Source organism: Salvelinus fontinalis, chromosome 14 (assembly GCF_029448725.1).
Source record: "Salvelinus fontinalis isolate EN_2023a chromosome 14, ASM2944872v1, whole genome shotgun sequence".
Classification (NCBI taxonomy): domain Eukaryota; kingdom Metazoa; phylum Chordata; class Actinopteri; order Salmoniformes; family Salmonidae; genus Salvelinus; species Salvelinus fontinalis.
Window position 1 is genome coordinate 48,994,170 of NC_074678.1, and position 18,301 is coordinate 49,012,470.

At 39.8% G+C, this 18,301-nt stretch overlaps 1 protein-coding gene across 2 annotated transcripts in view; it reads left to right on the forward strand.

Moving 5' to 3' along the window:
• Positions 1 to 18,301, forward strand: part of LOC129811064 (E3 ubiquitin-protein ligase UHRF1-like) — a 54,933-nt gene that overhangs the window by 16,864 nt on the left and 19,768 nt on the right. Inside the window, exon 1 of one of the 2 annotated variants that reach the window (XM_055862190.1) lies at positions 5,850 to 5,977. The exons of the other annotated variant lie outside the window; for it this stretch is intronic. The gene's annotated coding sequence lies outside the window, so the exon portion shown is untranslated. Of the gene's footprint in view, positions 1 to 5,849; positions 5,978 to 18,301 lie in introns of those variants that run through there. 2 annotated transcript variants of the gene reach the window in all.

The following is an 18,301-nucleotide window of genomic DNA, read 5'->3' on the forward strand; positions in this document are numbered from 1 at the left end:
GGGGGCTCTGTCAGGAAGTTAACATTTTTCTAACACCTGAAATGGCTTTTTCCTGAGAATTTAGAGCCCTAATCACTATGCTTAAGTCAGTAAAAAAAATCTGCATATCTAACCATACCTTTTGCGCTGTCTGTATCCTGATTGGTGGTTATTTTGTTAAAGAAACTAAACATGCTACTCTGCATCGCTGCAAAAAAATGTAAAGGAATGTGAGTCTTATTTAGTAATTGCTTGCTTTTAAAAAAAAGTCTACCATCCTTGCCAGTAGGCATGCCAGCTAAGATGATTAGGCAAGCTAGCTACTCTAACTAACTTGATTGATAGCCTGCAATGGCATTCTGGTAGCTAGTTGGGAGGTCGGAGACATATCTTGTCTAGCTAAAGCCAACTTCATAAAATTGCTAGGTGGCTAGTAGTATTACATAGAAACACCAGCCCAAAATTCAACAACAAATAAGTCATGTTGATGGCAATGTCTGTGTATTTAGAGAAATACGTGTTGGAGAAAAACATTCACAATTTGGAGACCCAAAATCATGCATTTTTATTTTGTGAATAGAGGGGAAGTGTAACTAGGCGTCAGTCTACTTAACTGTAGGGGAAGCACTGAATACATCTACACTCATAAAGCAGAGCGCTTCAGTTCATAGACCTTCTCTGACTTGCTGAATATGAGTAATAATAATGTCACCATGATGAACTGCCATCTGGACACTGTTCCTCCATTAGAGAGCACTCATTAGACTAAGGATACACACACACACACACACACACACACACACACACACACACACACACACACACACAATATCTCAGGTCACAAAGGGGACTGGGAGGACACAAACAGTGGAGGAGATGGAGAGCAGCTCTGCCCAGCTGGGGTGACCAGAGGTCACACTTCTACACACGTCCACACATCACGCACACACTGAATCCAGTAGGAAGGCAACTGACCTTCAGAATAAAATGTACAATGTGAAAAGATTTTAAAAAATGTACAACTGATATTTTGTAACACCATCATATTTTTAGACCACTTTGTCACTACATTTTCTGGAGAATGATATGCTTTCATTTGTGGCCTCTAGATAGAGGTTTAATCACGGTATCGAGGTTCCCATTCATTTCAAAGACTTTGGATATTCCTCTGCTTATAATGCTCTTTATGGGTTTCTTGGCTGCCGCTGAGGAACTGATTCACAACAATCACTTGACAAAATAATTGGACAAGACGGGTTCAAGTAAACTCATCAGACTAAAACACATGGAAATGTTACATGCTGACCAAACCGGCTCTGTGCGCCATCATGATTTTGTTTATCCCCATATCCCCATCAGATACGTTCATGACACACAGGTTAAAATACCAAAACCAACTATATTCATTTGGGAACAGGTCGAAAAACAAACATTCATGGCCATTTAGCTAGCTCGCTGTTGCTTGCTAATTTGTCCTGGGAGAAACATTGGGTTATTTTACCAGAAATGCACATGGTCAATTCTTTGCTGGATCTTTTGACCCATTGAGTCATACAAAATCTTCGGTACTCTGACAATCCACAAATAGAGGGGAAACCTAGTTCAAATCAAATGTTATTGGTAACATACACATTTAGCAGATGTTATTGCGGGTGTAGTGAAATACTTGTGATCCTAGCTCCAACAGTGTAGTAGTATCTAACAATGCACACCTCAAAGTATAATGGCATTAAGAAATATATAAATATTAGGTTAGCCGTCTTCTAGTCAATGCCACTCTGACATTGCTCGTCCTATTTAAGCTCCTAAAAACCAGTAAGTAGATGGGTGAGGCGGGACTTGCTTGCGCAAGCAGTTTGGATGAAATTATTGAATAGTGCCTTCAGAAAGTATTCATACCCCTTGACTTATTAAACATTTTGTTACAGCCTGAATTCAAAATGGATTAATTATATTTTATTTCTCACTCATCTACACACAATACCTCATAATGACAAAGAGAAAACAGTTTTTTTTAGAAATGTAGCAAATGTATATAAACAAACCGAAATATGACATTTACATAAGTATTCAGACACTTTACTCAGTACTTTGTTAAAGCACCTGTGGCAGCAATTACAGCGGAGTCTTTATGGGTAAGTCTCTAATAGCTTTCCACACCTGGATTTTGCAGCATTTGCCCCATACATTTTTTTTCCTAAATTCTTCAAACTCTGTCAAATTGGTTGGTGATCATTGTTAGACAACAATTTTCAGGTCTTGCCGTAGATTTAAGTCAAAACTGTAAAATGCTGACCAGACCACTTTGCGTGCATGTTGATTTGGTCCACCCACACCAGACGCGATCAGGACACACAGGTTGAAATATCAAAATGAACTCTGAACCAACTAAACTCAGCAAAAAAATAAACGTCCTCTCACTGTCAACTGTGTTTATTTTCAGAAAACCTAACGTGTAAAAATGTGTATGGACATAGTAAGATTTAACAACTGGGACATAAACTGAACAAGTTCCACAGACACATGACTAACAGAAATGGAATAATATGTCCCTGAACAAAGGGGGGTCAAAAGTAACAGTCAGTATCTGGTGTGGCCACCAGCTGCAAGTACTGCAGTGCATCTCCTCATGGACTTTGCCAGTTCTTGCTGTGAGATGTTACCCCACTCTTCCACCAAGATACCTGCAAGTTCCCGGACATTTCTGGGGGTAATGGCCCTAGCCCTCACCCTCCGATCCAACAGGTCCCAGATGTGCTCAATAGGAATTGAGATCAGGGCTCTTCGCTGGCCATGGCAGAACACTGACATTCCTGTCTTGCAGGAAATCACACACAGAACAAGCAGTATGGCTGGTGGCATTGTCTTGCTGGAGGGTCATGTCAGGATGAGTCTGCAGGAAGGTTACCACATGAGGGAGGAGGATGTCTTCCCTGTAACTCACAGCATTGAGATTGCTTGCAATGACAACAGGCTCAGTCCGACGATGCTGTGGCACACCGCCCCAGACCATGACGGACCCTCCACCTCCAAATAAATCCTGCTCCAGAGTACAGGCCTCGGTGTAACGCTCATTCCTTCGATGATAAACGTGAATCCAACCATCACCCCTGGTGAGACAAAATCGAGACTCGTCAGGGAAGAGCACCTTTTGCCAGTCCTGTCTGGTCCTGCGGTGGGTTTGTGCCCATAGGCAACGTTGTTGCAGGTGATGTCTGGTGAGGACCTACCTTACAACAGGCTTACAAGCCCTCAGTCCAACCTCTCTCAGCCTATTGCGGACAGTCTGAGCACTGATGGAGGGATTGTGCGTTCCTGGTGTAACTCGGGCAGTTGTTGTTGCCATCCTGTACCTGTCCCGCAGGTGTGGTGTGATATTCGGATGTACCGATCCTGTGCAGGTGTTACACGTGGTCTGCCACTGCGAGGACGATCAGCTGTCGGACATTGCAAGTTATTGCCCCGGCCACATCTGCAGTCCTCATGCCTCCTTGCAGCATGCCTAAGGCACGTTCACGCAGATGAGCAGGGACCCTGGGCATCTTCTTTTGGTGTTTTTCAGAGTCAGTAGAAAGGCCTCTTTAGTGTCCTAACTGTGACCTTAGTTGCCTACCGTCTGTTAGCTGTTAGTCTTTTTTACGACCGTTCCACAGGTGCTTTACGACCGTTCCACAGGTGCACCATTGTTTATGGTTCATTGAACAGGCATGGAAACAGTGTTTAAACCCTTTACAATGAAGATCTGTGAAGTTATTTGGATTTTTTGTTCATATTAATTTGGAGACAGGTCGAAGCTTGAAACATTTATTGCAATTTAGCTCGATAGCTTGCTGTTGCTAGCTAATTTGTCCCGTGATATAAACATTAGGTTGTTATTTTACCTGAAATACTCTGACAATTAATCCACAGATAAAAGGGTAAAAGTTTGTTTCTAGTCATCTCTCCTCCTTCAGGCTTCTCTTTGGACTTTATATGGTGGTTGGTAACCAACTTTTAAGGTGCATTACCACTGCCACCTGGCGTGTGGACCTCCATCTTTCAATCACCCACGTTGGTATATGCTCCTAAAAACCAATGAGATGGGAGAGGCGGAACCTGCAGCGCGTCACATAGAACCATGTTCTATTTTAGCGCCTGGCTACACAGATGCTCGTTGATGCGCGCTAGCAGTGTGGGTGCAAAATGTCGGATTTTACCTGTGCTAAGCTCCATTCTGTTTTTTCTTATCCTGAAAAGCTCCCCAGTCTTTAATGATTACAAGCATACCCATTACATAATGCAGCCATTGCTGTGCTTGGAAATATGCAGAGTGGTACTCAGTAATGTGTTGTATTACTCAGTAATGTGTTGTATTAGATTACCCCAAACATAACACTGTATCAGGATGCATGTTTTGGAACTTTCGTATTCTGTACAGGCTTCTTTTCACTTTGTCAATTATGTTAGTATTGTGGAGTAACTACAGTTTTCTCCTTTCACAGCCACTTAACTTGAACTGTTTTATCAGTCACCTTTGGCCCCATGGTGAAATCCCTGAGCTGTTTCCTTCCTTTCCGGCAACTAAGTTAGGAATATCTGAGTTAGGAATAGACAATGAATATCAAACGGATATATCATTGTCTTTTTTTATTTTTATGACCCATCTACCAACATGAGCCCTTTGGAAAACCTCCCTCGTCTTTGTGGTTGAATCTGTGTTTTGAAATTCCCTGCTCTGCTGAGGGACCTTAATTGTATGTACAGAGATGAGGTAGTCATTCAAAATCATGTTAAACACTATTGCACACAGTGAGTCCATGCAACTTATTTTGTGACTTAAGAAAATACTTGTCTCGACATTTTAGCTTTAAATGTTTTATTCATTTGAAACTTTCTAAAAACATAATTCAATTTTGACGTTACGGGATATTGTGTCCAGGCCAGTGACACATTTTAATTCAAGGGGTTTGAATAGTTTCTGAAGGCACTATGTGTACATTTATTTTGCAACGCCCATACATTCAACGCTGGCGGTTTGGTCAGCATGTTATGACTTGGGAGACAGGATACAAGTGGTCAGAAAGAGCAAATTATGTAATGCAGTGGTTGGTTAGAACAATGTAGAGCAGGATGCTGTCCTTTAAAACATGGTGAATGGTTTTGGTGCTTGGATGGACGAGAGGCATAAAAATCTCAAATAAAACAGAAGGGAAAAAAAGATCTTAAACATTGTCCTGGTGGTACTTCCTTGCTACATTATTTGTCCTAGTAGTAACCTACAACAAACACTCATCCCAATCAACATCAAATGTTAGTTTGTTTGTAGTCTCATTCAGAAACATTGTAGGTAAAAACAATTATGGGATATGTAAACTGTCCAATTTGATTAGGCTTTTATCTCATAATGTCTTGTGAACAACAACTAACTACTTTGTTCACACTTGTCATGATATTCTCCCGCCAAACTGAACGAGACAGGAACATTGGACGCATAACATCAGGCGCCACAGCAGCACATGGCTGTAGCAATTCCTAACTAAGCAGTTTTCTATGTTGAGAAAGGCTTCTATGCATTTTTTTTGTTTGTTAAATCTGACAAACGGCTATTTGGTGTCTGCTATCTATCGTGTGGTGTCCAACTCCGATCTGTGTTCTCTCAGGCATAATTTGGTGATAGAACTTTGTAAAACACAGTCCCGTTTCTGTTTTTGATTGTACTCTAATTTACATAATCTCGCGCCAAATTATCGGAAGACAAGAGACCCCAGTTTCGCGCGCTGAGGCTAAACTCCGGTCACAGTTTTGATTGACAGGCATTATAGCCCCTCAGAGAGCAACTCAGAAGTGCTAATAGCCAATAGTGAAACTAAGATTTTTTTTGGCAGGCGGGGAAACACTGTTGAAGATTCTTATTGATTCAGTCCCCCTAACAGCAGTCTATACAGAGGAGTTGTGTACGGATTAAGCTTGACGGTTTACTAAACGTCATTTAATTATCTGCATTTGGAAGAAAAAACAGGTAATATAAATGTTTCTACTTTGACAAGTTTGGTATTTTGAAAGTTGCTGGCTAGCTAACTGGCTGAAACTTGGCACAGTGAATAAGCTAGCTATCGTTAACTTTGCTAACATTTGGGAGGGTGAATTCGAAATATTCTAGTTAAACTTTGTCGAGGGAAATGAACGTTAACGTTACATGCTTCACATTACTCACTAGGTACGTGTCAGTGTAAACAATGTAATAGTATTTCATTTGGTTACCTAGCGACCTACTTCAACTCCACAATTTATTAGATACTAACCTTCGTTATGTTGTAGCGTTATCTAGCTACTGTACGTTAGCTAGGCTAATGTAACGTGGTGTGCTGTCAATGTCGATTACCACATCCACCAGTAGTCTGATTTAATCAGGCTGTAACTACCTATGTAAGTACCTATTGTCTAGAACAGTAGTCTGATTAAATCAGACTACTGAACCCATTGCCTGATATCATAAATGTTCCCTACAAGCCAGAATTGTAAATAAAATCAATTTAAACGGCGCTCTAACTTTTTATAGAGCCTGTAGGTACAGTATATGGTTCGGCTTGGCACCGATGTAGCCAGCAGTTCCGATCCGTTTGCTTACAGCAGCACTAGGGTCGGACAGGTTTCCTGTGTGGAATAAGACACCACGGAGCCAGCAGCAAGATATGTCTTGGCTTGGGAAAAACACCCCAATCCAGGGATTATAAATGCGTTGCACCCAGGATTGTCCCGTTATCCCAACTGTTGCACCGAGAAGTTTGAAGGACTGTTAAAAAAAAAAAAGCACCGAGAAGATTGAAGGACTGCTAAAAAAAGATACCTGGCTTTGTGGAATTCAGCTACATCGATTTGCCTAATGTCAATATTTTAACAAAATTTAATTATGAAATGCTTACCTTGGAACACATGTTTGTTCTCTGTACTTGGGAGCCTTTCTTTGCCGAAATCAGTACTTTATTTATTTTATTTTTCTCAAACGTTACATGGAACCCAAACCGGCTGCGCGTGTGCGCCATCATGCATAAATTAATTTTGTCCCCCCACACCAAACGCGATCACGACGGGCAGGTTAAAATATCAAAATAAACTCTGAACCAATTACATTCATTTGGGGCCCGGTCGAAAAGCATTAAATCTTTATGGCAATTACGCTAGCTAGCTTGCACTTACTAGCTAATTTGTCCTATTTAGTTAGCTTGCTGTTTGTCCTGGGATATAAACATTGGTGTTATTTTACCTGAAATGCACAAGGTCCTCTACTCGGACAATTAATCCACACATAAAACGGTCAACCGAATCGTATCTAGTCATCTCCTAGGCTTTTTCTTCTCTTGACTTTATATTGCGTTTGGCAACTGTCATAAATATGGTTGCTTTACTGCCACCGACCTCGTTCGTCTTTCAGTCACCCACGTGGGTATAACCAATGAGGAGATGGCAAGTGGGTACCTGCTTCTATAAACTAATGAGATGGGAGAGGCAGGACTTGCAGCGCGATCTGCGTCAGAAATAGAACTGACTTCTATTTTAGCCCTTGGCACAGCAGACGCTCGTTGGCAGTGGGTGCAATAATTTAATATAGATATAATATAGTCAGCCTGTTAGTGCTGCCATTTTGAACACATATGCACCTAAATATTTTCCTGTGATACCTGGAAAAAATGTTTTGTAATTGATAACAATTTATACTATTAATACCTCAAATATTTTGCTCCTTTAATTTTTTGCTCTTACATTTTCAATTTAGTAGCACGTGCTCCTTTTAATTAAAAAAGGCAGCGTAGAACCTTGCTACTGTTTCCTTGTTGAGATTCAATTGACACATGCGCATTTGTGCTTAATTCCACAAAGCCTGGTCTCTGCTCCACTCCGTTAGTTGGGTTCATCAATCTTACTTCACTGTGGAGTTTAGTCGGCTCGTGTTATATTGGATATTCGGTTTTCTCTTGTCAAAAGCAATTACACTAAGCATGTCATGAACATTGTATGTTCTGAATCAGGAGGATGGAGAATGATTTTTTTATCTTAAAAAAAATTCACAAGTTGAATTGTTTCAATCCCCAGATTCAGAATATACAATTTTCATGGTCATGTCATGCTTGGTTCAATAGCTATTGATGAGAGGGGAACCAACTATCCAAAACAAAATTATTTTGACCTCGGTGCCAATATGAACCATATACCTACTGGCTGTGACACAGCCTGCCGTGATTGGCCAAACCCTCCCATAATAGCGCTGGGCCAATCACAGCCTGCCGTGATTGCGATCGAACCCGGGGCTCTAGTGATGTCTCAAGCGCTGCAATGCAGTGCCTTAGACTGCTGCGCCACTCGGGAGGCCCCGTGGACCTGGGTCTTTTAACGAATGTATGTTCAAATGGTCGAAACAGTTCTACAGCTGAACATCAAGAATCAACAAAGTGCCTCCCCTGCCACAAATTGCTAAATGTATATGGCATATTATTAGTGATGCACTGATATGACATTTTTGGCCAATACCGATATTTTCCTTGCCAAAAAACCCCGATAACCGATATTTAAACTATTTGCGGCCTTTTAAGCATTCTAGTATAGTTATTAACACACACATGGATGCAGCGGTCTAAGGCACTACATCTCAGTGCAAGGGGAGTCACTACAGTCCCTGGTTCGAATCCAGGCTGTGTCACATCCAGCCATGATTGGGAGTCCCATAGGGCGGTGCACAATTGGCCCAGGTTTGGCCGGGGTAAGCCGTCATTGTAAAAAACATGTGTTCTTAACCGACTTGCTTAGTTAAATAAAGGTTACACTACACTGACCAAAACATTATTTTGTTGGCATTTACGCATGTCTCCATTGCCAGTAAAACATAATCAATACCTATTTCTTTCACTTACTTGCTGTGCTGTTTCGTTGTTCATTTGTTCTGTCGTTTCATTCTCAACCAGGATTTCTATGGAACACCGTTTGGGTCATTGCCTGTCAAAATCTATAATTTAAAACTGTTTGACGTGTCAAATAACACTGTTTGAAAAATAATAAATAACACCTGAATATGACTGCACGTCACATAATAATTTAACCTGTCTAGGATCAGCGTGGCGCTAGCGGCACCCCCCCCCACTGAAAAACCAGTGCCGCGAAATTCAAAAAAAATATTTTTTTAAAATATTTAACTTTCACACATTAAAGTCCAATACAGCTAATGAAAGACACAGATCTTGTGAATCCAGTCAACATGTCCGATTTTTAAAATGTTTTACAGGTAAGACACAATATGTAAAGATGTACATCTATTACCTAAACACATTAGCATAATCCACCATCTTTTATTTGTCCACCAACACCAGTAGCCATCACCAATTCGGCTAAACTAAGATATTTATAGCCCCTAACCAACAAAAAAACTCATTAGATGACAGTCTGATAACATATTTATGGTATGGGATAGGTTTTGTTAGAAAAAAGTGCATATTTCAGGTAGATGGCATAGGTTACAATTGCACCCACCGTCACAAATGGAATAGAAAAACTACTTAGAGCAACGTGTTTACCTGCTTACTAATCATCAAACATTTCGTAAAAATACACAGCATACACGAATCGAAAGACACAGATCCTGTGAATACAGACAATATTTCAGATTTTCTAAGTGTCTTACAGCGAAAACACAATAAATCGTTATATTAGCATAGCACATAGCAGCCCAGCATTGATTCTAGCCAAAGTGAGCGATAAAAGTTAACATCGCCAAAAGATATTAATTTTTTCACTAACCTTCTCAGAATTCTTCCGATGACACTCCTGTAACATCATATTACACAATCCATATAGAGTTTGATCGCAAATGTTTATATTTAGCCACCAAAATCATGGTTAGACAATGTGAAATGTAGACAAGCTGGTCAGAAAATGTCCTTGCGCCACTTAGACAGTGATCTACTCTTATACATAAATACTCATAAACGTGACTAAAAAATATAGGGTGGACAGGGATTGATAGACAATTTAATTCTTAATACAATTGCGGAATTACATTTTTTAATTTATCCTTACTTTTCAATACAGTTTGCGCCAAGCGAAGCTACGTCAAAAAACGTGGCGTCCTAAGCCACTAAAATGTTTCGACAGACACGATTTATCATAATAAAAATGTCCTACCTTGAGCTGTTCTTCCATCAGTATCTTGGGCAAAGGATCCTTTCTTGGGAGTAATCGTCTTTTGGTGGAAAGCTGTCCTCTTGCCATGTGGAAATGCCAACTGCGTTCGGGATGAACTGAAAAGCGTGCCCAGCTATTCACATCGTTTCAAAAATAAATGTCCCAAAATCGCACTAAACGGATATAAATTGCTATAAAACGCTTTAAATTAACTACCTTATGATGTTTTTAACTCCTATAACGAGTGAAAAGATGACCGGAGAAATATAACAGGCTAAACTAACGCTTGGAACAGGAGCGGGTCGGTGTCCAGCACGCGCGTTACGCAGCAAGGAAAGACTTGCTAGCTACAGGGTTTTTTAATTTATAGGGCCTGTGAACGCGCAATCGACCCCATTGGAATCGTCATCACGTAAAGGCATCCAGGGGAAGACGTAAGAAGTGTCCGTATAGTCATAGCAATAACAGTGCCCTTTTAACTGACTTCAGAACAGTGGCCAACATTTCTGAAATCTGACTCCATGTCAGGGAAATTGCTGTAGAATGGGCTCTGTTCCACTTAGAGACAAAATTTCAACTCCTATAGAAACTATAGACTGTTTTCTATCCAATAATAATAATAATATGCATATTGTACGATCAAGGATTTTGTGGGAAGCCGTTTCAAAAATTACCCAATTAGCATAAATAGTCTAAACAGCGCCCCCATCCCCAACAGGTTTTAACGCGTTCAACATTTTTCCCTGTAGTTATTAGTGTAATCAATCACTCGTATTTCATGTCACAACGATTTATCGATACGTATTCTATGATGCTGGTAAAGTTGTCTCGCACACCTACAGTGCAGGTCATAAAAAAAAAAAAAAAGCTAGCTTATGGATGCAAACAATGTTCTTCCCCCAAAACATAGCAAAACGACATCTGTTTCAGTAGCTACAGTTAGCTAGGTAACTATATAGCTAGGTGTCATCTAAAATTACCCTAATTTATAAGACAGTTCTTATTTGATTTAAACTGTTTGGGATAGGGGGCAGCATTTTCACGTTTGGATGAAAAGCGTGCTCAGAGTAAACTGCCTGCTTATATATGCATATTATTAGTATATTTGGATAGAAAACACAGAAGTTTCTAAAACTGTTTGAATGATGTCTGAGTAATAAAATAATTCATATGGCAGGTGAAAACCTGAGAGAAATCCAACCAGGAAGTGGGAAATCTGAAGTTTGTAGTTTTTCAACTCATCGAATATACAGTGTCTATGGGGTCATACGGCACTTCCTAAGGCTTCCACTAGATGTCAATAGTCTTTAGAAACTTGTTTTACGCTTCTACTGTAAAAGAGGGGGGAATGGGAGCTGAATGAGTCAGGTCTGCCAGAGTGGCATGAGCTGACCGCGCGTTCACGTGAGAGCGACCTGCGTTCCATTGCAATTCTAAAGACAAAGGATTTCTCCGGTTGGAACATTATTGAAGATTTATGTTAACATCCTAAAGATTGATTCTATACATCGTTTGACATGTTTCTACGGACTGTAACGGAACTTTTTGACTTTTCGTCTGGACCTAGTGATCGAGCGTCATGGATTTGTGAACTCAATGCGTGAACAACAAGGAGGTATTTGGACATAAATGGACTTTATCGAACTAAACAAACATTTATTGTTGAACTGGGATTCCTGGGAGTGCATTCTGATGAAGATCGTCAAAGGTAAGTGAATATTTATTATGCTATTTCTGACTTCTGTTGATTCCGCAACATGGCGGGTATATGTTTGGCTTGCTTTGGTCTCTGAGCGCCGTACTCAGATTATTGCATGGTTTGCTTTTTCCGTAAAGCTTTTTTGAAATCTGACAAAGCGGTTGCATTAAGGTGAAGTATATCTATAATTCTGTGCATAATACTTGTATCTTTTATCAAAGTTTATTATGAGTATTTCTGTAAATTGATGTGGCTCTGTGCAAATTCACGGCATGTTTTGGAGGCAAAGCCAAATGTAGACTGAGGTTTTTGGATATGAACTTGATCGAACAAAACATACATGTATGTTTTGTAACATGTTGTCCCGGGAGTGTCATCTGATGAAGAATATCAAAGATTAGTGATTCATTTATCTCTTTCTGTTTTTTGTGACTCCTCTTTGGTTGTAAAATGGCTCTATGCTTTCTGTGACTAGTTGCTGACCTAACATAATGATGTTGTGTTTTCGCCGAATAGCCTTTTTGAAATCGGACACTGTGGTTGGATTAACCAGTGTCTAATAGCATAATAAAATGGTGTCTAATACTTATATGTTTGGAAAATTTTGAATTATGAGATGTCTGTTGATTGAATTTGGCGCCCTGTAATTTCATTGGCTGTTGGCGAGGGTAGCGGAACCCCGTTCCCAGACAGGTTAACCTGTCTAGGATGAGGGTGCCGCTAGCGGCACTCCCCCCCACCCCCACTGAAAAACCAGTGCCGCGAAATTCAAAAAAAATTTTTTTTTTAAATATTTAACTTTCACACATTAAAGTCCAATACAGCTAATGAAAGACACAGATCTTGTGAATCCAGCCAACATGTCCGATTTTTAAAATGTTTTACAGGGAAGACACAATATGTAAAGATGTAAATCTATTAGCTAAAAACACATTAGCATAATCCACCATCTTTTATTTGTCCACCAACACCAGTAGCTATCACCAATTCGGCTAAACTAAGATATTGATAGCCACTAACCAAGAAAAAAGCTCATCAGATGACAGTCTGATAACATATTTATGGTATAGGATAGGTTTTGTTAGAAAAATGTGCATATTTCAGGTAGATGTCATAGTTTACAATTGCACCCACCGTCACAAATGGACTAGAATAAATACAATGAGCAACGTGTTTACCTAACTACTAATCATCAAACATTTTGTAAAAATACACAGCATACACTAATCGAAAGACACAGATCCTGTGAATACAGACAATATTTCAGATTTTCTAAGTGTCTTACAGCGAAAACACAATAAATCGTTATATTAGCATAGCACATGGGCAAACATTACACCAGCATTGATTCTAGCCAAAGTGAGCGATAAAAGTCAACATCGCCAAAAGATATTATTTTTTTCACTAACCTTCTCAGAATTCTTCAGATGACACCCCTGTAACATCACATTACAACATACATATACAGTTTGTTCGAAAATGTGCATATTTAGCCACCAAAATCATGGTTACACAATGACAAAAGTAGCCCAGCTGGTGAGAATATGTTGGTGCGCCATATTAGACAGTGATCTACTCTTATACATAAATACTCATAAACGTGACAAAAAAATATAGGGTGGACAGCGATTGATAGACAATTTAATTCTTAATACAATCGCGGATTTACATTTTTTTAATTATCCTTACTTTTCAATACAGTTTGCGCCAAGCGAAGCTACGTCAAAAAACATGGCGTCCTAAGCCACTAACATTTTTCGACAGAAACACGATTTATCATAATAAAAATGTCCTACTTTGAGCTGTTCTTCCATCAGTATCTTGGGCAAAGGATCCTTTCTTGGGTCTAATCGTCTTTTGGTGGAAAGCTGTCCTCTTGCCATGTGGAAATGCCAACTGCGTTCGGGATGAACTGGAAGCGTGCCCAGCAATTCACAGCGTTTCAGAAATAAATGTCCCAAAATCGCACTAAACGGATATAAATTGCTATAAAACGCTTTAAATTAACTACCTTATGATGTTTTTAACTCCTATAACGAGTCTTAACATGACCGGAGAAAGATTACTCCCAACACTAATGCTTGGAACAGGTGCGGGTCGGTGTCCTCCACGCGCATGACGCACCAAGAAAAGAGTTGCTAGCTACAGGGTTTTTTAATTTATAGTGCCTGTGAACGCGCAATCGACCCCATTCAAATCGTCATCACGTAAAGGCATCCAGGGGAAGACGTAAGCAGTGTCCGTATACTCATAGCAATAACAGTGGCCTTTTAACTGACTCCAGATCAGGGGCCAACATTTCTGAAATCTGACTCCATGTCAGGGAAATTGCTGTAGAATGGGTTCTGTTCCACTTAGAGACAAAATTTCAACTCCTATAGAAACTATAGACTGTTTTCTATCCAATAATAATAATAATATGCATATTGTACAATAAAGAATTTTGTGGGAAGCCGTTTCAAAAATTACACGATTAGCATAAATAGTGACAACAGCGCCCCCAGCCTCAACAGGTTAATGGCGGTCAGATTTGCGGTTTGCCTATTAAAAAAAAAAAAGTATGTCATTGACAGTGATGCAAATTAATACAAATAGTAGAACTATGCCATACTTTTATTTTGAAGGCAACCCGCAAAGTCCACACCTGCGCCTAATCCTTATTGTGGCTACATAACCTGGTCCGGTCGAGCCTCACTAGCCAGATGAAGCTAGCTGGCTGCTTATAACGTTAGCTTTGGGCAACAGGTTTAAGTAGCTGGCTAGCTATTTATTTTCATGAATTGAAGTTCAATTTCAATAGGTGAACAAAGTGGCAACCTAGCTAATACTTACTCACAAAGATTCCTAAATCATTGCTAAGAATAATGAAAATGACTGCAGTTTCTACTGGTCATTGTTTTCAGGCTGGTTGTAATTGTGCTAGCTAGGTACCAAGCTAAAGCTAGCTACCCCAGAAGTTGCGGTCGAACAAATTATGCAACGCGTTATTGTAAACACATCGTTCGTGGCCGGTGTTTGCTTGTGTAGACCCAAACGGCATTCCATAGTATGTATGTCGTGAAGGTAATAACAGTGACGCTATTACTGTGTAACTGCGGTGGGGCAACATTGGAAAAATAGCGCACTTGGTAGTGTTAACCGGTGTTTGACCAGTCGGCGAAATCCAACATCACCCACGACAGAGAACGTTTGATTGTCAAGGGAAATTAATTCCATTATCTTGGCCTTAATGGATTTCGCCATTTGAGTTGTCTCACTGAAATGTTGTTACTCTTTCAAATGTCTGCTTGACTTGTTAACTGCTTGATCCACACAGTAGACATTGTGGGCTAGTTTAACAATGCTGTAGAGCGAATTTTACGTGGTATCATTGTCACGTACCTACGTTATATAGGTATGCACGTCAGTTTTGATCAGTTTTGCGCATCCGCGTTAAACTAGACATCAGCCAATACCGATGTTGCCATTTTTAGCTAATATCGTCCGATTCCGTTATGCTCACCGACATATCCTGCATCTCTACTTTTTATAGTTCAGGGCTCTGCGCTGATGTCCATCTAAGTAGAAATGTAGAAGCATACAAATCATTATTGGAGAACAATTGAAGTATTTGACTGTTCAAATTAAAAGAGATGACAGTTTATATAATTTTTTTTTGGAGTGCTCCCTGCACAATGATTAGGCGAGCCAAATGTTCAGCCTTTGCTTTAAGGGATGGGCTGTTACCATGGTAATTTGGGCACGCACTATGTGATGGAAAATATTCTGACTGCGAACTCAAACTAACATTGAAAAACAACCTACTTTGACTACCCTCCCACTTTTCTGAATTCTTTGCTCTTGTTTTCCGTAAGATGTCGGTGGCGCGCGGGTTGTCAGCGATATGGGGCACCTGGTCTCGGGTGTGTCCCATGTGAACAAAACGTAACTGGCCAAGAAACACAAGGATGAAGTTATACTTTAGTAGACTTTCTTGTCAATTCAACCAACTTATACCTTTTAAAAAAAAAAATCGACTGTCCCCAAATTCTCTGACCCACCACCGTAGCTGGTGAAATGGACATTCTTACGCGCCAATGAACGTTACCCACCTTAGGCGGGTGTTCATTTTAACCCTGTGTGTGCCCCATCCTAATCGCTGCCAGAGGAAACAAGCCTCCTCCCAGCTGAACACTAAGCTCGCTAGCTAATGTAAAATAAAACAAATGCATGGGCTGTCAATATAACTTATGCTGGGTGCGCACTACACAACTTTCAATCTTAACATCGCTGAGCCTCTCATATTAAACGACTATCTTTCCTAAACCATGTGGCACAGACGGGTCCCACCAGAAGATTCTTAATTTGGTCGTGAACATTCTTGATACTATGCTGTTTCGTGAACATTGTCAGTGTAGCTAGAACGAGATGTGGCTCAAAAGCAAGCCTCAAACGTTTTCAGTCAGACATTCACGCTTGCCATACGGAGTTGTACCATCTAACCAACATTTTGACTTGATTAACATTGCTTGTGAACTTCAGAGCTGTAACGATTTGATACTTTAGTTAAACACAAGTACAAACATAGCCTACTAGTAGTAGCAGGGCATAAAATTAACTCCCTCCAAATGCAGGTAGATTTATTTGTTGGTGTGTAAAAGTATATTTCACCCGCCACATTTGCGGGTGGTCAATTTGCAGGGCTCTACAGTGCAAGTATTACATTTGCGAATAGAAAGTCAAATATGAGCATGAGTGAGTTTTCTAAAAATGCTGCAGTAGCTGGCTCCATAGTGTATCTGTGGTTTTTGTTACATAGCTGCTAATGGCAAAAATAAATACAAATCCTACAACCCAACGGGCGCAGTAATGTTGCCTGGCAGGGGAGCTGTGCACACTGAGTGAAGTACGGATTCATTTTTGGAGGCGTTGCGCACAGGCATAAAATGTGTATTTTACTCAAGTTTACAAAGTGAATCTTTGTCCTTCTGTTTCTCAGCTATTTACATTTGTTTTGTTCACAAGCTTTCTTGTTTTAGAAACATTACAATGCTTGGTCATTCTTTTTAGTTTGGTGCAAAATATTTGGCCTGGTTAAAGATCTGCGTGGCTGGTAAAATATATAAATTCTATCTAACTGCCACAGTGGCTGGTGGACCAAACCGTTTATTTAAGGCCCTGAGTTAGTCATCGCTCATGCTCAAGTCTACACATTCTGGGTGATGCGAAACAACGTAATTTCACGGGCTTCTTCTCTGGCGAGGTCTCATCACCAATTAGTAATGGCGTCTTTATGTAGGCACTAACTCCACGGCTCGTTGGTCAATTCTTATGGGGAAATTAATGTTTTTGTTGTTGATCAGGTCTGTGGTAAACACCGGCTTAGGAGATCTTAAGTTTTGTACAATGAGATCATCAGCTAGTGTCACTTGTGAATTTTGAAGCATTTGTAACCAAAACAAGCACTAAGGCTTCATTTAAGGTCATGTTAACTGACTAATATCTCATAGAACAAAACCTATACGATCTAAGCATGTGTTAACCTCAGACCATATGTTCAGCATTTATCCCAAAACCCCATTTCCTCATTCATTTACCCCATAGGAATGGCTGAACGAACCAGGGGTTACTCATTTCTGTTTTTTAGGACTATAAGCTGGTGAGGTCTTGGCAATTGCTGATCACCATTCTCAAAACTTGTCTTTGCACAACTCCCACTATGAGCGTTGCAGATTTTGTGCCGGTAAAATCAAACGTTTGAGAATATTGGGATGGCTCAAAGACTGGATCGGTAGTCCTCAGATTGCGTCTCTGACCCGTTAACATTAAACAAGCGTCTGTGATTGCTTTGCCCCGAGTAGTAGGAAACAACACGGATTTTGTTTCCGATCTCAACTTGTCCTGGAAAGCTAAAATCGTGTAGTGTACACCATACTTCGCTTATGTTTAAGTTTCGAGTCTGTAGTTATGTTTAGGCAGGGCAAGCCCGTTTGGTGATTTCAGGTATCATAAAAATCTATCACAGTATGTTTTGTAGACTCCTTCAGCAGATATATTTTTTGAAGTCTTTTTTTTTACTAGATTTAAGTACAGTACCATTTGGATATGTTCAATTTATATATATTAAGTTAAATTATGCTACTTCCTGTTGACAAGACATTTAGATAAATAGCCCAATGTCAAAACAGTTTGTGTCCAAATCAATATGTAGAAAGTTTGATATATTGAAAACATAAAATGTGCTATCTACACATACAGTACATGTTTTTTTATTTTTTTTTTAATATTTTATTTTTGCATTTTCCAATTAACAACATTCAAGACAAACGTGAAAAGATATTAGACAACAATAGGACAAAGTGACAATAACAGATGAGCGTAACAAAGAAAGAAAAAATAAAACAAATTATAATTATATATACAGACATACAATAGAAAAAAAATTATAATGAGACATTGGATCATATGGTCACCTGCCGTAGGCTACATATTATA